The sequence below is a fragment of the Taudactylus pleione genome, unplaced genomic scaffold (genome assembly GCF_031769625.1).
Source record: "Taudactylus pleione unplaced genomic scaffold, aTauple2 ptg000329l, whole genome shotgun sequence".
In the NCBI taxonomy this organism is placed as follows: Eukaryota; Metazoa; Chordata; class Amphibia; order Anura; family Myobatrachidae; genus Taudactylus; species Taudactylus pleione.
The window spans coordinates 7,352,132-7,378,230 of NW_028284730.1; positions in this window are offsets into that span (position 1 = coordinate 7,352,132).

A 26,099-nucleotide genomic window follows, 5' to 3' on the forward strand; every position below is an offset into this window, starting at 1 on the left:
CCTAGCAGTAAAAGATAAAAAGCCTTCTCCCATTGGCTTAGTACGTGCAGCTATGTGGACAGTGCATTTGCAAGAATCTGTCATAGGAAGAAAACCAGTTACTTCAGCAACACAGTTACTGTTTAGCTCCAGAGGAATCTGTAAGCACTGCAGCCAGCTAGCTAAGAGGCTTTAGCTGACATCCAGAAGATGGGGCTGTTGAGCTAAGGAGCAAACACTCCAGCCAGGGAGAGGGGCAATGAACTAATTTTAATATCACAGGTGGTCCAGCTCATTCCTCCAGAGCAGCACAGCTCAGGCTTTCAAATAGCACATACAGCAAAGGAGGATTTCCCTGTAGTAATTAGTTAGCTCTTTTCTCTGTTAACCAGAGAGAAATGTAAATCTGTATTTGTTGGTTAGTGTTGAGAGCCGGGTTTGGCAAAGTTTTCATTAAATGAACTTCAGAGGCGGTGGTGCACTTCAGTCACTATGCTGCCAGAGAAGCTAAGTAAAATGGAGCCTTGTTTTTATCATGTACAAAAACATATATAAACATTTTGGAATGAGTAAGTAGATTATAAAACAAATATTGTCATACATCATTCCTCTATCCTGCAGCAAAGCAGAAACCACTAATTTATACTTTAATAGCAAAAAATGTGCATTATTATTTTTGGTAATCCATAATTATAATTTTATGTGATTGCCCTATTACAGGAGCCCATTTATTAATGATCATATTTGCAATGCGATCTGGGCAAGGTATTACCGCCAATGATCGCATTGCAAGATGCGATCACAGCGCTGGAATGAATCCTCCAGCACATGTAGGGACAGGGGCTGTGCCCGGACTACTGTCGGGGCTGCTGCCCATGCGCATAACTGCACATGCGCGGCCGCCCTTGCCGAGGGAGGGTTCCTATGGAACCCTCTCCTGGTAAATTTAGCGACGTGTAGCCCATTGGCTACAATGTATTAATGCCATCTTCAGATGGCGTTAGCTGTGGGGGCCAATATCCGGAATGCATCGCATTCTGGATATTGTAAATCTAGCAGCATCACATCCCCCATAGAAACCTATGGGGGCGCGGCTGCCAGCAGGAATGGAGGGATCGCTGCAGGTATCGGAGATATCTCCTGTGGTCTCTCCTTCATACATGGGGGTGATACAAAATATTTGCAGAATAAGTCACAAATATTTAAATATAAATGGGCCCCATAGAGTTGGACGTTTTTCATGACCGCACATGTGATCAAAAAAGGCTTATGCTTGTGTCCGTATAGAGGTCCAGTCATATCTGACAACTCCCTACACTTATAGAGTTTCAACAGGGGTGGGAAGGACCGGGAAGACATAAGCCAAACAAGGTAAGGATGGGTACTTAAATGTACATAATGGGCCCGATTCAGCAAGGATTGCAATTGCAAAACTGCATGCAGGCATATACTGTATACTGTAGTGTGTAGTGCATGCAGGCATATACTGTATACTGTAGTGTGTAGTGCACGCAGGCATATACTGTATACTGTAGTGTGTAGTGCATGCAGGCAGCTTTGAAACTGCGATCCTTGCAATAATGCAAATGCAGCAGGAGGTGTAGGACACCCCCTGCTGCATTTGTGATCCCAGCACTGCAACGAATGTTGCAGGCTGGGATCACTATCGCGACCATCGGTGATCGATGGTCACGATGGTAGATGGCGTCGGGTCCCTGGCCAGCTGAGTAAGCTTACTCAGACTGACCGGCTTGCGAACCCAGGACACTGCGTTGATCAACGCAGATACTGGGCTAGCCACTCCCGGAAAAAGGGGGAGTACATACCCCCGTTTCCGGGAATGGCGACCGCCCCCACCCCCGCACCGCCCCTTAAATGTCTCTGCCTGTCAGTCAGGCAGAGGCATTCAAGGGCTTGCGTGCGACTAGGCAAGACCCATTCTGCACACAGAATGGGTCCTGCGCACGTGCAGATTCCAGATAATCAGGAATCTGTGATCAGCAGTGAACTTGCGTTTACTGCTGAATCAGGCCCAATGTGCGTATCTTTGGCCATCTCTGAGTTGGACTCATCTCAGCTGAGTATGAAACTGTAATGGAAAGTAATACAATCAGGTCCTGCATTAGTTACATGTTTCCCATTCACTGCTGTGACGGAATCCTTACTACTGTGATTATGGCTTCCAACATGAACAGGAGGTGAGATCCAGTTGGGAGGAACCAAAAAGAGGACAGCCCCTCCAAAGTCAGTGTAGTAGAACAGAAGATGCCAATTTACACTGGACCGGATTTTTCTTGGTATAATAGTCACCAGAATGAACAGAACATTGTATTTATATCATTAGAATGGGCGCTGCATTTTATACACATCAAGATTTACACATGAGCAGTAACGATGCTCAAAAAGTAATCAAAGATGAACCCAATAACAGCACTGCCCTAAATGCTCTCCAAAGTATATTAATATGTGCATTTATTGAACATGGAGGATCTGATTCAGAGGTGTTCGCTAACTGCACGCAATGCCGATATTTTATGTGTTGAGCGGTTATTTGCTACTGTGCATGCGCCAAATATTCAGAATATTTTGAAACCCCTATGGTGCATTAACCCCTATGGTGCATTCATTACACTGTGTCTATGCACAAATGCACTGTTGGGTGCAGAATCGCTGGTGTCAGAAATGGTAAGGGAAAACCATGGGCGTTCTAGCATGGTGATGTGAGGTGGCCTGCAGTAAACGCAAATAAACTTTCACGTGGGCGTGTTATGGGAGTGCCGCAGGCGTGTCAGGGAAAACGGCTGCACTCTCAGATGCAGAGCCGCAGCCACAGACAGGGAAACTGCATAGCCATAGAGCAGGTGCAAGTGTTGATGGTGCACATGTTGGTGCACATGGTGGTGCACTGATGGTGGAGTGTCTTGACTCACTGGCGGTGTTACAATGTGCAGTGATGCTGTAAGTGGGCGTTTCAGTGCTTGCACATTCAGGTGAACAATAGCACACATGGGGGAGGCTGAAACAAGCATTGACATATTATCGCCACCGCGACTCTACAAATATACGCACCAGCAGCTGCAACTGCATTCACCTCTGCATCATGCGCTGAGAGTGATCTGCAGATTTAAATGGGACACTATGTAATACAAGAATTATTACATAATTGAAACAAAATACAAAATCAATTTGAAGAAGAAAAATGTCCATTAGAAAACAATCAAATGTTTTGCCTTTATATACCTGTTGTAAAATCTGCCCAAGAATATGTCCACCTTTACCATCACACACATAAATGAGCAATTAGTTTTGATTGATCTATTGTAAGATACATGGACTAGGAAAACAAATGTACAATTGCTTTGTCTGGGTCAGTGCACATATTACTTTTAAACCTTTGAACTGGAAGTTTCAACCCCATTAGAGTTCAATTATACAGGTTTACAGGTCAGTGCCTGTCATTGTCACAAGTCACATCTCTAATGGCGAGTTTGGCAGTAGGTGGAAAAAATTACGCAAACGGAAGTATGGAACCTCTGAAACCAGCTATGGAACATTTTTACCATAATACAGTATTGCAAACTGGTCTCAAACAAGTAAAAACCTTCTTGCTGACTCCAAGATGGCATTGGGTGCTGTCCATTGTGGTATGAGATACAGTATATATATAGTACATAGTGTGCACGTGTGCCTGCTCCAATTATCTTGACCTTCCCAAGGTCAGACCAGAAGGGTACAAATAGGATGGAAAAGAGTATAGTCGATAACAAGGCAGAGAATATCCTCTGGAGAGTAACGGGGGAGATTGGCCTGTAAAGTGGTTATGTGCAGCAGCTTCTATGAATTATTGGCCAGTAATGTTATGTGTGTTCTGGTCACTAAGCTGCCATAGAAATGTGTCTCTATTCAACACAGGTCAGCCTCAGGGCCTAAAAGATCAGTTTCTTTTTCCTTCCCAGGCCCTGTGACTGCAACCACTTAATTCCATATATATCTGTATTTCGATCAAAGTAGAAGGTATTTTATATGTTTGGGCTGTGACTGAATAAAGCTTCCCTTGGGCCTGAGTTGGATGCATCTGTGAAAACGGGCGCACGTAACATTTTCAAGATGACTGCACATGCGTGTAAATTTTGTACACATGTGCCGCACAATGTGTCCGAAGTTGCAAGTAGGTGTGTGTGTGCCGCATCTTGTTCGAACAAAGACCAGCATGTAGTAGGGGTTCCTGGGCTATAACTGACGGGAGTGTCGTAGCAGTGTATGTACATCTCTGTGTGATTCTACATCATGCGTACAAGTAAGGGAAGCCTGGTACAGCTATATCTCTTGCACCTAGCATGGGACTAGTGCAAGTGCCAATATTAATGATGACGGCTGTGCCTGCGGACACTCGAACAGTGGTCAGGATAGGCTTGCACTGAGGGCCATGCTGATATAAAACAAAGCTTCATCCTCCGTAGGGAGCTGGCTGATATGTAGGGAGGAAACAACAGCAGTGACCACCGCCCAGGTGTGGGGGGTGGGTAGGACGAGTTGTCTCAGAGTGGGGTGTGGGTAGGATGAGTTGTCACACAACCCTTGCCCTGAGCCTGCGCACGCCTATGAATAAAGTATGGTGGGGAGGGTAACAAGAGAGAATATAGTTTGATGGGGATGTAAGAGGAGAGGATACACTATGGTTCGGATGGTAGGAGGGGAGAATACAGGGATAAGGGAACAGTAAGAGAAGAGGATACACTATGGTTCGAACGGGATGTAGTTATGCCGGTCTCAATACCGACATCCAAATCCCCACAAGGGACTTAAGATAGGCATCGAAATACCGGCGCCTATCTTAATCCCAACGCTGGAACACCAGCCCGAACTCGGTAAATCCGGGGCACCCTTAGCGTTAGTCATGGGGGGGAGGGTTAGGTTTAGGGAGTGTAGCGGGGTTAGGTTTTGGGGGGGCGCGTTAAGGTTAGGCACCCCTGGGGGGAGGTTAGGGTTAGGCACCCCCCCGGATGGGTTAGGTTCAGGGTGCAGTAAGGGGGTTGGGCAGTCCCGGGGGCAGGTTAAGGTTAGGCACCACTAAGAGAGGGTTAGGGGGGGGAGTGGTAGGGATAGGGTACTTTCCTGCCCAGTCGGAATCTTCTCCCTTCGGGCTGCTGGCATCGGGATATGAACCCTTCATACCCATTCCGGTTCGGATGGTAGGAGGGGAGAATACAGGGATAAGGGAATAGTAAGATGAGAGGATACACTATGGTTCGGATGGTAGGAGGGGAGAATACAGGGATAAGGGAACAGTAAGAGGAGAGGATACAATATGGTTCGGATGGTAGGAGGGGAGAATACAGGGATAAGGGAACAGTAAGAGGAGAGGATACAATATGGTTCAGATGGTAGGAGGGGAGAATACAGGGATAAGGGAACAGTAAGAGGAGAGGATACAATATGGTTCGGATGGTAGGAGGGGAGAATACAGGGATAAGGGAACAGTAAGAGGAGAGGTTACAATATGGTTCGGATGGTAGGAGGGGAGAATACAGGGATAAGGGAATAGTAAGAGGAGAGGTTACACTATGGTTCGGATGGTAGGAGGGGAGAATACAGGGATAAGGGAACAGTAAGAGGAGAGGATACAATATGGTTCGGATGGTAGGAGGGGAGAATACAGGGATAAGGGAACAGTAAGAGGAGAGGATACAATATGGTTCGGATGGTAGGAGGGGAGAATACAGGGATAAGGGAACAGTAAGAGCAGAGGATACAATATGGTTCGTATGGTAGGAGGGGAGAATACAGGGATAAGGGAACAGTAAGAGGAGAGGATACAATATGGTTCGGATGGTAGGAGGGGAGAATACAGGGATAAGGGAACAGTCAGAGGAGAGGTTACAATATGGTTCAGATGGTAGGAGGGGAGAATACAGGGATAAGGGAACAGTAAGAGGAGAGAATACAATATGGTTCGGATGGTAGGAGGGGAGAATACAGGGATAAGGGAACAGTAAGAGGAGAGGATACAATATGGTTCGGATGGTAGGAGGGGAGAATACAGGGATAAGGGAACAGTAAGAGGAGAGGATACAATATGGTTCGGATGGTAGGAGGGGAGAATACAGGGATAAGGGAACAGTAAGAGGAGAGGATACAATATGGTTCGGATGGTAGGAGGGGAGAATACAGGGATAAGGGAACAGTAAGAGGAGAGGTTACACTATGGTTCGGATGGTAGGAGGGGAGAATACAGGGATAAGGGAACAGTAAGAGGAGAGGATACAATATGGTTCGGATGGTAGGAGGGGAGAATACAGGGATAAGGGAACAGTAAGAGGAGAGGATACAATATGGTTCGGATGGTAGGAGGGGAGAATACAGGGATAAGGGAACAGTAAGAGGAGAGGATACACTATGGTTTGGATGGTAGGAAGGGAGAACACAGGGATAAGGGAACAGTAAGAGGAGAGGATACACTATGGTTCGGATGGTAGGAAGGGAGAACACAGGGATAAGGGAACAGTAAGAGGAGAGGATACAATATGGTTCGGATGGTAGGAAGGGAGAATACAGGGATAAAGGAACAGTAAGAGGAGAGGTTACACTATGGTTCGGATGGTAGGAGGGGAGAATACAGGGATAAGGGAACAGTAAGAGGAGAGGATACAATATGGTTTGGATGGTAGGAGGGGAGAATACAGGGATAAGGGAACAGTAAGAGGAGAGGTTACACTATGGTTCGGATGGTAGGAAGGGAGAATACAGGGATAAGGGAACAGTAAAAGGAGAGGATACAATATGGTTCGGATGGTAGGAGGGGAGAATACAGGGATAAGGGAATAGTAAGAGGAGAGGATTTGGAGTCCTATTTATCAATTAATATTTGCAGGCTATCCAACAAAGACACCTATTTTCAGGGGGTACCCACAAAAAATTAAGACTCCCCCAAATGTATCTACGATCAGCCCATGGTGGCTGCTTTCTTGACAAATTTACCAAGCTCCAGAAAGCTAAGCATTCCGGAACTTGGCCCCTGTTGCTAGCCCCATCTAAAGATGGCATTAGCCATTGTTACCTATGTACTACACTCCACAAAAAGTACCTGGAGAGGGATCCGTAGGATCTCTCTTCAGCACTCACCACTCGCGCATGCAAAGACACAGACCGTGGTGGCCCCCAGAAACTAAGTGATTGCAAATGTGATCAATTTACTTTTATACGTTACAAAATTGGGCTCCTATACTGTAGCAAGAGGAAAAAATAAAATGAGGAGTAAAAGGAAAGGATAAAATGCAGGGGAAGTGGTAAGAGGAAAGGATACAATGTACATAGATAGATAGATAGATAGATAGATAGATAGATAGATAGATAGATAGATAGATAGATAGATAGATATAGGGGGCCTATTCATCATATGTAAACTTTCTCTGGAGGTAATTCGGTTTAGAACTCGCATGGAGTTCTACATAATTACCGGAGGAATTCATCATTCCTCCTTTTTTGCGATGACAGCTTGTCAGGAAATAGATAGTTATCTCTATCTACACTAAATTACCGCAGCTGGAATCAGTGCTGCGCATGCGCTGTTACATTCGTAAAACCAGTGCATGCGCAGCACTACTTACAGCTGCGGTCATTTTGTGTCCCTCCCCCCCTGCTTACCTTCCCCCCCGTTCCCGCACTTACCTGCCCGCAGCAGCACCTCCGGCTCTGGTGGCTGGTTTGACACGTGTTCTCCCAGCACACAGTAGAAAAAAAAAAGTTGTTTTTTTTTCTAAACTTTATTGTGTTCTGCTGGGAGAACACTTGTCAGACCAGCCTCCGGAGCCGAAGGAAGGACCAGAGCGCTGGAGGGAGACACCGGGGGACCTGCACACGCTGACACAGGTAAGTGTTTCCTGCTATTCGCCACCTCACAGTGGCGAATAGTAACTCAATCAAATTCCGAAAATACATAATTTTCGGAATTTGATTAATGACATAATTTCCATATCCCCATACTAATTATTGGGGATTGTGGAAATTAACGCAGGGGGACTTAGCAAGGAGATATCAGTGATATCTCCTGTGCTAAGTGTGTTCATGAATACTAAAATAACGTTAATTAAGGAAAATGGCATTAAAAACTTTATTTTAGTGTTGAAGAATAGGCCCATAGATAGATAGAAAAATAGAATATAGGTAGATAGAAGATAGATAGATAGAATATATATAGATAGATAGTTAGATATGCGATAGATGTGAGATAGATAGATAGAATATAGATAGATGTGTGATAAATAGATATATAGATATATAGATTGATGTGCAATAGATAGATAGATAGATAGATAGATAGAATGTAGATAGATGTGAGATAGATATATAAATTGATAGTAATATAGATTGATGTGCAATAGATAGATGTGAGATAGACAGACAGACAGACAGACAGACAGACAGACAGACAGATAGATAGATAGATAGATAGATAGATAGATAGATTGATAGTAATATAGATTGATGTGCAATAGATAGATAGATAGATGTGCGATAGATAAATAAATTTTGGCTGATGCCCTCAGCAGATAATCCCAGGCTCTCCCCTCACAGCACCCCTCTCCCCTCACAGCACTCCTCTCCCCTCACAGCACCCCTCTCCCCTCACAGCACCCCTCACCCCTCACAGCACACTGCTATAACTAAAGAAAAAGGGACAGGTTTTAGAGGAAAGTTCCTTATACCCATACTTATCTACTTATCTTGGAGTCTCCCAAATTGTCGGGGAGACCCCCGCAACCCCTGAAGAGTATCCACATCTCCCACATCTCACCCACTTCCTAGTGAAGTAGGCAGGATGGGTAGATAAATGACGGGAATCACGGCATAAAAATGGCTCCGTATGGAGGGGGCAGAGATAAACGATGCAAAACCACATAATTTAGCGCCATCCCCTCATCACGCTGCAGCGATTTGCAACAATTTGCCATGATGGGGGTGGGGCCTAATGACGTAGTAAGCCGGTCCTGGCCCCCTAAGCGGTCAAGAGTGTCTTCTCCCCGAGCATCTCCTGGGGAGCAGATAGGTAAAGTAGGTAAGTATGCTTATACCCCCACCCAAGAAAGCATTCTATAAGGCACATTCTCCCCTTACAGCACAGTAACTCCAGGCACTCATACAGGGAGCTTACCTAACTCGCGCTGAATTGAATTCCCCCATAGAGGGAGACATGATAGAGTTGTGATTTCAGAAATGTCCAATATGAATATCACAAATACATATTCAGCATACAATACACAAACTGGAAAATTAACTTACGGGGTTTCTTTAGACTGGAATCTCTACTCTAATAGGACTTTTCCTTCCTTGTTCTTTCTGACTGATTTCATTGTCCTTGTAATTATACCCATGCTCCAAAACGCCATTTACATTAAGAAGATGAATGGCCCCATAGTGCCTTGTACGTTATATATTGCCCCATAGTGCCTTGTACGTTATATAGTACATGAAAATACAAGGTTTGCTGGGAGAGAGCATTTTATCCAGTTTGGTCTCTTAGAGAACTGTCATGCATAGAGGAAACTGTCCCGGCAGCAGCAAGAATAGCGGAAACTGCCAAACTGACTCGGCTTCCAAGTTGAGCTGTCAGCCTGCACTCTGCTTGCTCCCGGGCTGGCTTCCCTACATGTGGTGACAGGGCCCCTTTTTCCAACAAGTTAAGTTACTTTGTATTAATATACATGACAGCTTGTGAATTATTGAGCTGAATTAAATACCTGAAACACTGATGTGTTTGTACTTAACTGAAGTGGTTCAATAACTGCTTGAGACATCAACACAATGACTATGTGGTTTTCTCTTGTATTCACTTGCATTAAGAGCTTTGTAGTATTCAAATCAGTGATTTATGCAGCATGTTTTCTATTTTGCAACATCTTTCTTTTCAGTTATAGTGCAAACAAAAGTCCATGATTCCTGGTCAGACCTTTGGGCCCACTGGCTTATGTCCTACAACCTAATGTATCGCTACATCTACAAAGCGTGATCTTATAATTGGATGTAATAATAATAATCCAATTCAATTACACTATAAATATATACATAGACTACATCTACCCAACATGGTCTGAGCTCTGGACATGATCATAATACAATTATATTATACCTTATACCAACAAAGGACACTACACCTCCCAACATGACCTGACCACTGTGCATGATAATGATACAATTATAGTACACTGTAAACAGACATAGGACACTACATCTACCAACATGACCTGACCACTGTACATGATGATGTCATTATAGTGTACTGTATAAAGACATAGGACACTACATCTACCAACATGACCTGACCACTGGACATGATGATGTAATTATAGTATACTGTATAAAGACATAGGACACTGCACCTGTCAACATGAGGTGCGTTTGCATTGTGGATGCCAATTTCAGTGACATCTCCTGCATCTAGCATGGTGTAGATGTGATCACATACATGCGTATGATTCTGAACACGTGTATAGTTGCATTAGTATTCCATTCACATTCCATTTGCATTCCGTTTGCAGTGGGCGTCCCAAGATACGTTTGCATTATGTGCAATCAGAATCAGACCCTTAATCTATAACTTTCAAAAGTAACGTGTATACTGGGGCCTGATTCAGAGACGAGCTAATGTGATCACAACTGCATTTTCGTACGCAACTGCGAAAATATGCTAAGGTTAGCAAAGATCACCTGAGCATACGTGCGCGCGATGATGCATACCTACGTAAACATCGGTAACATCGATGCACATTGGTGGCCATCTTACCCTTGCCGCAGGCTTGACCTGCCGCAGGCTTGGGTGCTCTTCTGACACACAGAGCTACATATGCAATCTCAGTGGCTAATTTATGCACGCCTACGTAACGGTGTATAAATGGACAGGCATGCCTGTGTTTTTGTGACCACTCCCCTTTACCACCCCCAAACGCTGGCAGTCTGTCACTCACTTAGCGATGGATTCCTCTGAGCGTGAGTAATCACAATGCGATCGCAGCGCACACATAGTGCAGTGCATACGTGACCTGCGCATACTCTATAGACTCTGGGCGCACATTCACAGACTTCCTGATTCAGCCTAAAATCTTACTGTACAGCTACTAACATACATCCACAGTAGTATATGGTGTGAATTAGGGATGAGCGGGTTCGGATTTCTGAAATCCGAACCCCCCGATCCGAGCCGGGAACGGTTTTTCCCGCCTGACTCAGATCTGAAATCGAGGCAAAACATCATCATCCCGCTGTTGAATTCTCGCAAGTTTTGGATTCTATAAAAGGTCCCCATGGCGGCGCCATTTTTCACTCCGGCTGTGGACAGTGAAGAGGGAGGGTGGGGGTTTCCTGTGCTGGTACTGCTGTTGTCCATAGGGGCTTTGTCCAAAGCCCATAGGGGCTGGCTGGGCTGTCTTGTGTATTCCTGTTGTCCATAGAGGGAGGGTGGGGGTTGCTGTGCTGGTGCTGCTGTTGTCCATAGGGGCTGTGTCGAAAGTCCATAGGGGCTGGCTGGGCTATATTGTGCAGTGCTGTTGTCCCATAAAGGCTGTAGTCCTAAAGGGGTGCTGTAGTTTTGTCCAGGGGGTGCTCTGTCCATCAGAGGTGCTCCCCCCAAGTGCCAAAAAAATATATATTTTTTTCTGTTTGTGTGTACACTAGCCGCACGTGCATCACCAAAGTAGCAGCGCCAAGCGTGCGCCTGTGTCATAAGTCAAGGGCTGGCTCATCTGTTGAAGAGTGGTGTAACCCCCAAAGTGCTGGAAAAAAATATTTTTCTGTGTTTGTGTGCGCCTTAGCCGCACGTATCAATATCACATAAATGGAGGACAAAAATTTGTCCGATAAAAATAAGAAAGATCAAGAACCACTTCCTCGAAGTGCTGAAGCTGCTGCCACTAGTCATGACATAGACAATAAAATGCCATCAACGTTGTCTGCCAAGGGCGATGCCCAATGTCATAGTAGAGGGCATATAAAATCCCATATGCCAAAGTTCAGGGAAATTACCTTAAAAAATACATTTAAATTGTCTGTGGAGAAACGTAAACTTGCCAGTATGCCATTTACGACACGGAGTGGCAAGGAACGGCTAAGGTCCTTCCATATGTTCATGACTAGTGGTTCAGCTACACATGACGATGGAAGCCCTCCTCCCGCTAGAAAAATTAAACGAGTTAAGCTGGCAAAAGCACAGCGAAGAACTGTGCGTTCTAAGAAGATATCACAAATCCCCAAGGAGAGTCCAAGTGTGGCGGCGGTTGCGATGCCTGATCTTCCCAACACTGGACGGTAAGAGGTGGCTCCTTCCACCATTTGCACGCCATCTGCAAGTGCTGGAAGGAGCACCCACAGTCCAGTTGCTGATATTCAAATTGAAGATGTCACTGTTGAAGTACAACAGGATGAGAATATTGGTGTAGCTGGTGCTGAGGAGGAAGTTGACGAGGAGGATTCTGATGGTGATGTGGTTTGTTTAAATCAGGCACCGGGGGGAGACAGTTGTTGTCCGTGGGATGAAAAAGCCCATCATCATGCCTGGGCAGAAGACCAAACATTCCACCTCTTTGGTCTGGAAATATTTCAGTCCAAATCCAGACAACAACTGTCTTGCCATATGTTGCGTATGTAAAGGTGTAATAAGTAGGGGTAAGGACGTTAACCACCTAGGAACATCCTCCCTTATACTTCACCTGTGGCTAAGACCATAAGCAGTCCAGGGACACCTAAATCCCTTTGTCCTGTTGTATCCAAGCGCCTGCAAACCACACCGTCAACTCTTCTCCTATCAGGGATTCCTCCGGAGGATCCTGCATTGCTACACCTACTGCTGTCGCTGCTGCTGTTGCTGCTGGGAGTCGTTCATCATCCCAGAGAAGAAGTTTGAACACTACTACTTTTTTTTACTAAGCAACTGACCGTCCAACAGTCCTTTGTGAGGAGGATGAAGTACGACAGCAGTCATCCTCTTGCAAAGGGGATAACTGAGGCCTTGACAGCTATGTTGGTGTGAGACATGCATCCGGTATCCGCCATTAGTGCAGTGGGATTTGGACAATTGATGGAGGTAGCGTGTCCCCGGTACCAAATCCCATCTAGATTCCACTTCACTAGGCAGGCGATACTGAAAATGTACAGAGACATCAGAAAAAGTGTCCACAGTGTCCTAAAAACTGCGGTTGTACCCAATGTCCACTGAACCACGGACATGTGGACAAGTGGAATAGGAAAAAACTAAGGACTATATGACTGTGACAGCCCACTGGGTAGATGTATCGCCTTACGCTGCAACAACTGCAGCATCACCAGTAGCAGCATCTCAGAAACGCCAGCTCGTTCCAAAGCAGGCTACGCTGTGTATCACCGGTTTCAGTAAGAGGCACACTGCCGACAACCTCTTAGAGAAACTGAGAGAAATCATCACCCAATGGCTTACCCCACTTCTCCTGGGGATTTGTGATATCTGACAATGCCACCAATATTGTGCTGGTATTACATCTGGGCAAATTCCAGCACGTCCCATGTTTTGCTCACACAATAAATTTGGTGGTGCAAAATTTTCTGAAATTCTCTGAAATTTTCTGAAATTTTATGAAAAACGACAAGGGCATGCAGGAGATGCTTTGGGTGGCCCAAAAAATTTCTGCCCACTTTCGCCATTCAGCGACTGCGTGCCGAAGACTGGAGCGCCAGCAAACACTCTTGAACCTGAAGCAAGAGGTTGTGACGCGGTGGAGATCCTAGGTTTAAAGCCTACGTGGTGTCTATCTTTCTGGCGGACACAAGCCTGCAGAGGTGCAAAAACCTGCTGGTGAAAACACTGTCAGCTGAAGTGGAACGTGACACGTCAACAGCTCCTTCTTCATTTTCTCCCGAAACTGGGGCTGCCAGAAAACAACTCAGATATCCTAAGCAACCTGCTGGTGGTGATGCAGGGCAGGCAGGACAAAGTTTGGACATCTGGTCCGGACTGAAGGACCTGCCAACAATTTATGACATGTCTACTGTCACTGCATATGAGACTGTCACCACTGAATGGTGGAGGATTACATCGGTGACAGCATCCAAGTAGGCATGTCAGACAGTCCGTACCTGTACTGGCAGGAAAAAGAGGCAATTTGTAGGTACCTGTACAAACTGGCTCTATTTTACTTAAGCTGCCCCCCCTCCAGTGTGTACTCCGAAAGAGTTTTTAGTGCAGCCAGGAACCTGGTCAGCGAAAGGCGTAGGAGGTTGCTTCCACAAAATGTGGAGAAGATGATGTTCATCAAAATGAATTATCAATTCTTCCAGGAAGACCAGCCTCCAGAAAGTAGAGAGGGACCTGTGGTGGTGGATTCCAGTGGGGATGAATTAATACTCTGTGAGGTTGAGGACAACACTGAAGAGAGTGAGGAATCGGTGGATTAGGAGGATGACGACATCTTGCCTCTGTAGAGCCAGTTTGTGCAGGGACAGATTAATTGCCAGCTTGTTTTGTGGGGGCCCAAACGAGCCAATCATTTCAGTCACAGCCGTGCGGCAGACCCTGGCGCTGAAATGATTGGTTTGTTAAAGTGTGCATGTCCTGTTTATGCAACATAAGGGTGGGTGGGAGGGCCCAAGGACAATTCCATCTTGCACCTCTTTATTTTCTTTGCAGTATGTACTCTTCGGGGCCTAGTTTTTCAAACTGCCATCCTGTCTGCCCCTGCAGTGCCACTCCTAGAAGGGCCACATGTTGGTGCCGCCCACTTGTGTCGCTTAGCATAGTCATCCAGCTGCCTCGGTGCAAACTTTTGGCCTTAAAACAATATTGTGAGGTGTGAGGTGTTCAGAATAGACTGGAAATGAGTGGAAATGAATGTTATTGAGTTTAATAATAGCGCAGGCACACAAAAAAACCCAAATTCTGTGAGTTTAGCTGTTTTCATGCTTTTTTCCAAACAAATATAGATCCAAAACACAAAACCCATAACCCAAAACACAGAAGGGTGGTTTTGGCAAAACTAATCCAGATCCAAAACACGAAGAAAGATCCAGATCCAAAACCAAAACACAAAACACGAAAAGTGGCCGGTGCACACCCCTAGTGTGAATGCTGGTATGGGGAAACTAGGAAACAAATGTATCAAGCCCAAAGACCCTCAGGTTGGATGAAAGATGGATTCAGATTCAGAGCAGGTACAGTAGTAAAAAGTAGGGATGTGCGTTGACCCACATGTTTTGGTTTTGGATCTGTATCTCCTTTGTGTTTTGGATCTGTATTTGGTTTTGCCAAAACCAACCTTGCATGTTTTGGTTTTGGATCTGTATTTTATTTAAAACATTTATAAAAATTGCTAAAATCACATAATTTGGCCTTTTGTTTGTTTCTACAGTATTATTCACCTCAATAACATTCATTTTCACTCATTTCCAGTCAATTTTGACCACCTCACAGCTCAAAATATTGTTTTCATCCAGTTTAGGCCCAAAAGTTGCACAAAACTAGCTGGCTGACTAAGCTAAGTGGCAGCAGTGGGCAGCAAAACATGTGGCAGTTCAAAACCCAACATGGCACATAAGGAAACATATGTTTTCATTAATCAAGAGGCCTAAGGGAGTTGGAGTATGTATGTAGTTGAAGGCAGGGAAAGGAAGGGTTGATTAGTAGTAAATTTAATTTCAGTTTTTGATTCTGAAGCAAATTTGTGAGGGAGGAGGGGAGAGCATGAGTGAACAATATGTCCCTTGTATCACCCAAAAAATTAACTTGGTGGTTCAGAATATTTTTTTAAATTAAAGGGGCATGCAGGAGATGCTGTCTGTGGCCATAAACATTTCTGGACATTTTCGACATTCAGCAACCGCATGTCAAAGATTGCAGCAGCTGTGGCAGTTCAACTTCCAACATGGCACATCAGAAAACAAATGTTTTTATTATTCAAGAGGCTGAGGGAGTTTGAGCATGTATGTAGTTGAAGGCAGGGGAAGGAAGGTTTGATTAGTAGTAAATGTAATTTAATTTTTTTTTATTCCAAAGCAAATTTATGAAGGGAGGGGAGGAGGGGAGGCATTTACAATAAATACAAAAAATATTTAAAATCATTCACATCAGTCTTTGCCCTAGAAGAATCCTTGAGCACCACACCTGCTGCTGCTGCTGCTGCTGCTGGGAGTGGACCTTCATCCCAGAAGGGGACCAGGAAGACTACTAGTAGTAGTTTTAAAAAACAATTGACTGTTAAACAATCATTTGCAAGGGGGAACAAGTATGACAGCAGTCACCCAGTTGCACAGAGGATTACTGATGCCATAACATCTATGTTGGTATTAGATGTGCACCCAATATCTGCCAATAATGCAGTGGCTTTTAGACAGTTAATTAAGGTACTGTGTCCTCGCTACCAAATCCCATCTAGATTCCACTTCACTAGAAAAGCAATTTCCAGCCAGTACAGGGACGTTAAAAATAACTTAATTGGTGTCCTCCAAAATGCCATTGTACCAATTGTCCACTTAACCACAGATATGTGGACAAGTGGAATAGAGCAAACGCAAGATTACATGACTGTAACAGCCCACTGGGTGGGTGTATTGCCTCCAGCGACACCAACAGCAGCATCTAAGATACAGCAGCTCATTCAGAGGCAGGCTACTTTTAGAAAAATTTAGGGAAGTCATTGCAAAATGGCTTACCCCGCTTGGACTCTCCTCAGGATTTGTGATTTCTGACAATGCCACCAATATTGTGAGAGCATTACAGCTGGGTGATTTCTAACATGCCCTATGTTTTTCTCATGCAATCAACTTGGTGATACAAATTTTTTAAAAATGACAGGGCCGTGCAGGAGATGCTCTCTGTTGCCCAAAACATTTCTGGATGTTTTCGCCATTCAGCAGGCACATGTAGAAGATTGCAGCAACTGCAAGAAATGTTGAATTTTCCCTGCCACCAGCTGTAGCAAGAGGTAGTTACAAGGTGGAACTCTACCCTTTATATGCTTCAGCGGATGGAGGAACAGCAAAAAGCCATCGAAAGCTAAACAGCGAACTATGACAAAGGAAGAGGAGGTGGAATGCGCCTTACTCAAGCTCAGTGGAAAATACTTACCATGTTGTGCAAAGTATTGAAACCCTTCAAAGTAGTCACCTGTGAAGTGAGTTCAGAAACTGCCAGCATGAGTCAGGTAATTCCCCTTAGTAGAAAAGCAACTTTAGAAACTGAAGGAGGAGCTGAAACAAAGCGATCTGCAAAGTACGTTGGACTTGTAGATCAAGTCCTTTATTCACTTCACCAGGATCCAAGGGTTATCAGGACTTTCCAATCGGATCAATATATTTTGGTGACCGTGCTTGATCCTAGGTTTAAGTCATACGTCATGTCTTTCTTCCCAATGGACACAGATCTGAAGAGATGGAAAAACCTGTTGGTAAGCAAATTGTCAGCTCAAGTGGCACGTGAAGCAGCGATGGCTCCGCCTTCAGTTTCTCCAGCAAGTGTGGCTGCCAAGGAAAACTAAACTTTTCCAAAAGACCCACTGGTGATGCAGATGAGTCAACATAACAAGGTTTTGACATCTGATCGGGTCTAAAAGAATTGCCTACAATTAAATTAATGAGACCTCTACTGTGACTCCATCTGATATGGTCACCATTCAAAGAATGGTTAAGGACTATTTTTATCGATGGTGTCCAAATAAGCGTGTCAGACAGTCCATTTGACTACTAGCAGTGAAAAAAATGCAATTTGTAGGCCCTTACACAAACTGGCTTTGCTTTATTTGAGCTCTCCACCCACCAGTGTGTACTCCGAAAGAGTTTTCAGCACAGTTGGCATATGAGGCTACTTCCTCAAAATGTACTTCATCAGCTACACAAATATCCTCCTCATCCTTGTGCATTTCCACAGAAGCATCCTTGATTTCTATGTCAGCATGTTCACTTATGCTTACATCATTAGAGGCAGAACCACCAGTCATAAAAATAAGCCTTAGCCTTTCCTTGCCACTTTGTGTGGTAAAATGCATATTGCCAATTTTATGGCTTTCTGCAGCTAACTTTCCCTTTGATGTTTTTTTCTTTACCAATGTAAAAGATAGCCTCTTTGATTTTAGATGCCCTGACTTAAGCCCTATATGCCCTTTTGCATTGGCTTTAGTAGATGACATAGATGGACTAGTATCATCATGACTGGTGTCACTGGCAACAGCTCCAGCACTAGTGTGTGGTTCTCAACTTATTGTTCTCCATATCAACAAACACAAATGAATTGGGGTACAGCACACATATCAATTTGTACTAATTTTATATATTACACTGCAGTATCAATGACCTACAGTGTCACAATATTTTTTATGAATAATACACTGCGGTTCCACTTACAGTGTCACAATAGTTTTTATGAATAATACACTGCGCTATCACTTAGTGTCACAATATTTTTTATGAATAATACACTGCATTTCCACTTACAGTGTCATAATATTTTTTATGAATATTACACTGCGGTTACACTTACAGTGTCACAATATTTTTTATGAATATTACACCGTGCTACCACTTACAGTGTCACAATACAAGCGTGGTCCGTTCAATCCAGTAGCGATGTCTGTTAGTAAGCATTAGGCTGGTCCTGCACATGCACACTTGCTAATTTATTTCTTTGGCGCAAGCGCAGTATGCTGGAATCTGCGTGATATGTCGGTATATGCAGATATAGCTGACTACGAATCGGGTCAAAAGTGTGTCCCTGGTTTGGCAGCACAACAAATATCCCACTGTTACTGGACATGACAGTAATAGAAGAAAACCCAGCAACTGCCATTTCCGCTCTCTCAGTCAGTGCTGGCGCCATACTCATGCAGCCATAATACAGGTGTGCTGGTCAATCACAATGGTAAGATACTGTAAAACACTCCTTGTCGTGCATTTAGTATTACGGTCCTTTTAAATCCTGCAGCCTTAACTACCTACAAGCAGTAACTTTGAAAAACCGCTGCTTAGTAAATGCATCCCTCAGCCTCTACTGAATTTTTCAGTGAGGGTCACTTAAAAATTAGGGAAACTGCATATCAATATTTACCATGTCGACATTCATTATGTTGTCACTTAGGAAATATTAACATGATTAGAATTTCGACTAAATGTTCCTGGTGGTCCAGCAGTGACTTCCTTTGTTCAGCGGGTTCGGCAGCTCCAGTGGAGTCTTCGGGGACTGGCAGTCAGCTTACAGTGACTTCCGCCTGATCCTGCAGCACTTCTAACGGTGAGTGACACCCATAGCCAGCGTATCTATAATGGGTGCAGGGTGTGTGGGGCACATGGGCCCCTGGATCCATGGGGGACCACACCGCGCACCCTGCACCAAGATTTTTATTACTTACCCCTCCAGATGCCCCACGTCGGTGGTATCGGTGCTGTAAAAACTGCCTGGAAAATGGCCACCGCATTTTGCGCATGCGCAGTAGGGAAATCTCTGGGAAAATGGCTGGCGCACAGTAGACTCTTCTTTTTATAAGTACCCAGCTGATATTTTACATTGGAAGAATTTTTATCAGGAGCAGCATTGTGTCTTGTCAATAAAACGGTTTGGCCCCATTATTTGGTTTACACTTAATTTGTTTCCTATAATACCATATTACATTCACCCATCCCCCTCCCTCCACACACATATCCACGCCCTTCATTTCCCCCATTCCCCGTACCGACATCCCTTAGAGAGAGCACCCATCTCTCAATCTAACCATAATACTACTGCAGCCCAACCTTAATCCTACCATAGCCGAACCCTCTGTTCATGCAGCCTAACCCTAATCCTCCCCTACTGCCGCCTAACCCTAATTATTGCCTAATGCTGCCTACCTCTAATCCTCCTGAACCACAGCCTAGCCCTCTGCTCCCACAGCCTAACCCTAATCCTCCCCTACTGCTGCCTAACCCTAATCCTTCCCTACCACAGCCTCACCCTCTTCTCCCGCAGCCTAAACCTAATCCTTCCCTACCACAGCCTAACCCTAATACTCCCCTAATGTTGCCTAACTCTAATCCTCCTCTACCACAGCCTAGCCCTCTGCTCCCGCAGCCTAAGCCTAATCCTCCCCTACTGCCGCCTAACCCTAATCCTTCCCTACCACAGCCTCACCCTCTTCTCACCGCAGCCTAAACCTAATCCTGCCCTACCACAGCCTAACCCTCTACTCCCCTAATGCTGCCTAACTCTAATCATCTCCTACTGCCGCCTAACCCTAATCTTCCTCTACCACAGCCTAATCCTTTGCTCCCACAGTCTAACCCAAATTCTCCCCTACTACAGCCTAACCGTAACCCTCTGCTCCTGCAGCCTGACCCTGTCAGCATTCTGAGAATGTAGGCATTTCATACATCGACATTGTGAACATGTCAACATTCTGTAGCTGTCAACATGTTCCATTTTGACATTTCAACAGTGTCAACATCATAGCTGTCGACATTATGATAGTTTACACTGTAAATGTCTGCTTCCACCCTAAATAACTCTGCTTTGGTGGTTGCAGAGCAAAGCACAACAGAGAACAGTTTGTACCTCACCTCAACTGCTGTGTCTGGAAGTGGCCATGACAATTTACTGCTCCCAGCCCTCTGACTAATGGCAGCCATCCACCAATCAGGGGGCTGGGAGTGGTCTAGTGGTAATGAGTAGGCAGGGCCGTAACTAGGGTGGTGCGACCTGTGGCATGGCACAGGGCACCGCGAAGCAGGGGGCACTGTTTGGGCATGCCAATTTTCCTGTTTATTATCATTCTTACATGTAGCTTCCTATTCATTTATCCCCAGCATCTCCTGGCCTCCCCTATCTCTTCCCTGGCCCTTCCCCATGGGGCCATGGCCTTTTTTTGGGTGCATTAACTTAAGTCCCTATTCGAAAAATGGGGAAATGGAGCGCCAATGCCCTTTCTGGCACAGGGCACCAAAAAAGCCTAGTTACGGCTCTGTGAGTAGGCAGTGGTACCGTCACCACAAGAGATTTGGGGTCTGCATTGTATTGCTGCCAGGGATATTTAGGGGTCTTCTTAGCTGGCAGGGATTTGAGAGTCTGTGTTTTATACCCACTCAAGATTTGGGTGAATTCCTCCATAGCCACCAGTCTGCTTTTTTATAGTTCAACTTTTTAACTTTACATTTCTCTTTGAATAAAGGTTCTCTTGTCTTCCTAAGAGGTAGTTTAATGGCTGACCTTTAATAAAATGGACATGGTGGTGGCATGCACTTACTGTAAGTATAGGCATGGCAGACAAATAGGCAGTTTCCCAAAAAACAATTGTGCTGCATATCCAAATTTTATTCCAGTTTATATTTATAAATGACCTCCAGCAAGATTAGTTCTGCTGAATGAGCTGAAAGTAAGGGGACTTACATGATAATGCTACAACTCTACACCAGTGTAATCCTCTTTGAACAGATAAATTACAGAACTTGTATCTCAGGTAGAACAGTACAGAATTTAGTGTAAGTTTAGTTACACATTAGAACGAAGACCAATCGTGCAGATGGTCGGGACGATTACCCTTCACCCAGGACCATCACAGATTGGCCGTACACACTACACTATTTAATGAATGATGGAATGATCCCTCATTCTGTCCTTCATTAAAATGCAGAGCCGCACAAACGATATTGTTTGATTGACCACGCAGCACGGTCAATCAAACGATTTCGCATGTTTGCGGGAGCGCACACGTTAGACGGTATGCACGATTTGTCATTCCGATACGGTAAATTGTGCCGATATCGTTCCAATGTGTACCCGGCCTTACAATCAATCTTCCAGGAAACAATTTGTGACCACTCCTCGGTGAACGACTGACGTGTTTTGTAAGCAAAAATACATTGTTGTTCTTCTAATGAACATTCAAAAAAAAAAAGAAATGTGTGGTTCAGTTACTATTACAATACGTGAGTTTTTCCAGGTTTAGTTTCTTCCAAATCATCTCTCAACAATATAATTTATTAAGGGAGAGAATCCCAATATCAGTGAGCAGGACCTTTACAGAGAGAAGCTGTGAAAATTAGATTTAATCTCCCAGAATGAGGTTACTAAATCAATATGTCTATAGTACAAAAAGATCTTTAAAGATGCATGGCATGGGATGGAACGGTCCCTTTAGCAGCAAATGACACTCAAGCGTAACTTAATGCATTGGGCGCGGAGAGAAGGGGAGCGGGTACTATTAACTTGGGCTGCTGGAGAAGCACAGCAGGGGGCCAGGGTCCAGCGTCGTCCTCCCTCCCTCTTAAATCACAACAGCCCAGCACATGCTGCTGTGTGCTGGGCTGCAGTTGGAGACTGCTCGCGGCTGCGGTTTGACAGGTGTACCGCCCCAGTCAAACTCCCCAGCGCGCAATTTTTTTTTTTTAAGAAATCCTAAGTGAGCAAGGCCACGCCTCTGGCAATTAGGCCACACCCCCTTCACCCAGGCCCCGACGGCCTCTTTATGGGGTAATCTTCCAGCAGCCGCCAATAGCAGAGGGACCACCCGGGCCTTTGCATCCCTGCATCCTCCCCCAGTGCAGTGGCAAACGCAGGATTTCTAGAGGGGGGTTTCCAAAAGCTTGATTATAGAGTGAGTGTGACCAGTCTATGAAGAGGGCAGAATTAGTAATTAACCAGCTTTAATATGCGTCGTACAAATTGTATTGTGTGTCATAATTGCACCAAATACAGGATCAGCGATAACAGTAACCCATTACATGCAGCAGTAGGACCATCCTGCCTGAGGTCAAAGTTTTTATTTTAGATGTGGGCACAATTCTACAGCATGAGAGCAAGTCTGGGAGCCCGGATGAGCAGCAGAAGCACCTAGCACTGCCCTGGACATACATGTACATATTGGGCTCTAAGGCAGTGCATCCCTAACAGTGCATGTTTTGAAGATCTCCTAGTTGGTGCACAGGCTATTTATTACTGGCTGATACATGTTAAAAAGATCCACAGGTGGTGCTAATTATTGAATTTGTGATATTTAGAAGAACATGTAGCACTAGTAAAATTCTATTATATTACTATTTCTATTGTGGTCATAGTGTTTGCTGGAGAGGGGGGGTTTCCAGGCAGCCAGAAACCCCCCCTGCGTTTGCCTATGCAGTGACTGCCGTGCTGCCGATTGCTGATCATTGCTGATTGATCAGCATGGCAGGACCCTCCCCCCCACCCAGCGGCTACAGAGATGAGCATCCACCAGGGAAATGTAATTCACCACCCCTTACCTCCCTAATGTGTACCTGGCAGCAGCTCAGAGGAGCATTAACTGGGGAAATCAAAGTTGTGATGGTCTCGATACTCCGAACAGTAATGATCCGATATATCGATAACCGATAATAGAAAAAGTAAATGTTAATGTTATATGTTAAAATTATTATTGTTTTTTGTGTTTTAAATTGTGTTGGATAAGTTTTTAAATAGATGGTCTTGACCCAAACATAAAAAAACTGACAATTTCTGAGAGTTTTTTTGAAAAAGTTGCCAGTTAAGTGGTTAAAGGGATCTATTTAGTAACGCTAAACACAGCTTTTCTCCAGAATTTTAGCTAGAGAAAAAGCAATTTACCTCTTCTACCTGTTCACAAAGCTACAACCTAGGTCACAATGGGGGCTGCTTAATAACGCTGTTTTTCCTCTTCTCCAAACTTTTCTCCAAAAATTAACACCATGGGGCTTATGTAATAGCTTGCGACTTCCAGCCGCTGCAGGAACTTCTGCGGGTCTTCCCGTATTTTTAAAGCGGCAATCATTTTAAAGGCAATACCAAGCTAGAAGTCACAAGCTATTACATAATCCCCCAAATGTTGATGGTGTTATAGATAGGAGCAGTGGCGGATTGTGCCTAGGGCCCCCCCCCCAGTAAAATCCATCACCTCAGTGTAGTCTTTGCAGTCCGTGACTGCACTGGCTACACTCCGACTGACAGTGACTTCCTATTGGAAGCGCCACCTGCCAGTCACATATACAACAGGCAGTCTCAGGGGGTGGCATCTCCTCCCCCTGGGACTGCCAGTCCGGGCTGCTGTTAGCAGAGAGCGGCTTCCAGGAGGAAGCCGCTACTCTGCCTTTTCACCAGCCCTAACCGGCTCCTAGGGGCTAAAACAATGCAGCCCTTTGGATCCGGAGACAAGCGTATGCGTGGCTCTCCACCGCTAGTGCGCTTGCGCCGGCACCTGACAGATCGATACCGCAGGCGACGGCACCCGAGCCGGTGAGTGACCCTCACGTTTTCAGCAGTGGCGGCCCCCCTAATCTAAGAGGGTAGGAGAGAGCAGAGAAGATCCATATACCCTTCTGCTCTCTCCCACAGGGGATGTAGTGATAAAACCGCCGGCCTCGATGCCGACAGAAGAATCCTGGCAAGGGATCTAACATAGGCATTGAAATACTGACGCCTATGTTAATCCCGATGCCGGTACGCCGAGGACGGCAGCCTGAACGAAGGTAAATCCAGGACGCCCTAAGCGTTAGTCGCGGGGGGGGGTTAGTATTAGGGAGTCTAGTGGGGTTAGCGTTAGGTTTGGGGGGGAGATTAGGGTTAGGTACCCCTAGGAGGGAGGGTTAAGCACCACCGGGGGGAGGTTAGGTTTAGGCACCCACTCGGGAGGGTTAGGTTTAGGGTGCGGGGAGGGGGTGTTAGGTTTAGGCAACGTTGGGGGGAAGTTAGGGTTAGGCGGGAGGTTAGGGTTAGGCACCCACTAAGGGAGGGTTAGGGGGGGACAGGGGAGGGTTAGTACACTTACCTACTCCCAATCGGATGTTGGGCATCCGCTAAACAGCCGCCGGCATTTCAATTCCATTCCCTCTCACAGGGCACCGGTGCCCTGGGCTCCTCTCTCTTATATCTCTGGCACAGACATGGGTGAGTATATCTCATCTAAATGACTGAAGGTCTTCGCAAACCTGACACACCTGACAACTATTTTCACTAATTTAAGGATAATTACATTTATATTAATGTGTGTATCCAGAAATAATATAATATGGAGGAAGAAAAAAAGAATGCTTGCACTTGGGGACGTGACAGTCGGCGAGCGCATGCGCTTTTGTTTAGACTGATAATCAGCTGCATATGAGGAAAACGCATATCGTTCAGCTTCCATCTCTTCACCGGGACAGGCATATTTCACTTGTACTATCCCGCCAACTATATTTTATTGAAGATTACGTTATTTCACTGGCTATGTCAGGAGAAAGGATACAAAAGGTTATCAGTAACACAGATCTGGCCAAGTTCTGTACAGCTCAGAATAGGACAGAGATACTTAAAAATGCGTCAACTCTCATTTACGTAAGCGCTGTATACCAAACTTCACCGTTTGCTCACACACATAGAGATCCAGCTGACTCAGAATCAACACTATAGTGTACACAGGAACACCACAAAGCATCACCTGCCATAAGAACGAAGCTGAATTGAATAGCAAATCTATTGCCATCGAATCAAAAGCATGACTGGTTGCCAACCATCGATTTTCAATGGCCATCTCTATCACATCATGACACTAACCCACTAATCACACTACACTAGCACATCTCCCAACTATCCTGATCTAGGTGGGACAATCCTGATTTGAGGGGACTGTCTAGACATCCAACAGATTAGGACTTTGGGCCTGATTCATTACGGATCGCAGCTGCGATTACACACGCAGTCTTGCTGCGAAAATATGCCAATGATTGCTATCGCCATGCCATTGCAGCCTAACATTAGGACACCCACTTCACCTTACACGCATTTGTAATAATTAGAAAAACATTGAAACCATCAGAAACACTGAGTACCATCGGAGCCTCACGCACACTTGCACAAGGTCTGACCTTACTCAGAAATTGCTAACCACAGTGCAGGCAGTGGGGACACAGGCTGCGTATGGCATCATAGTGGCTCATTCATGCACGCCCCTGTAACAGTGTTCAAACGCACTGGCATGCCTGCGTTTCGGCCGCCCCACCGGACAGTTGGGAGATGTGTCCGCATGGGGTACTTTCAATGCCAGTGACATTTGCATCACATTTGAAGGGATATTTTGGGTGGATGGGACCAGGCAAACCATGCACACACACTGTAATGATCAGGCATACTGTATGTAGGATTTGCAATGTGCTAATCCTGTTTTAAACTTTTAATATTA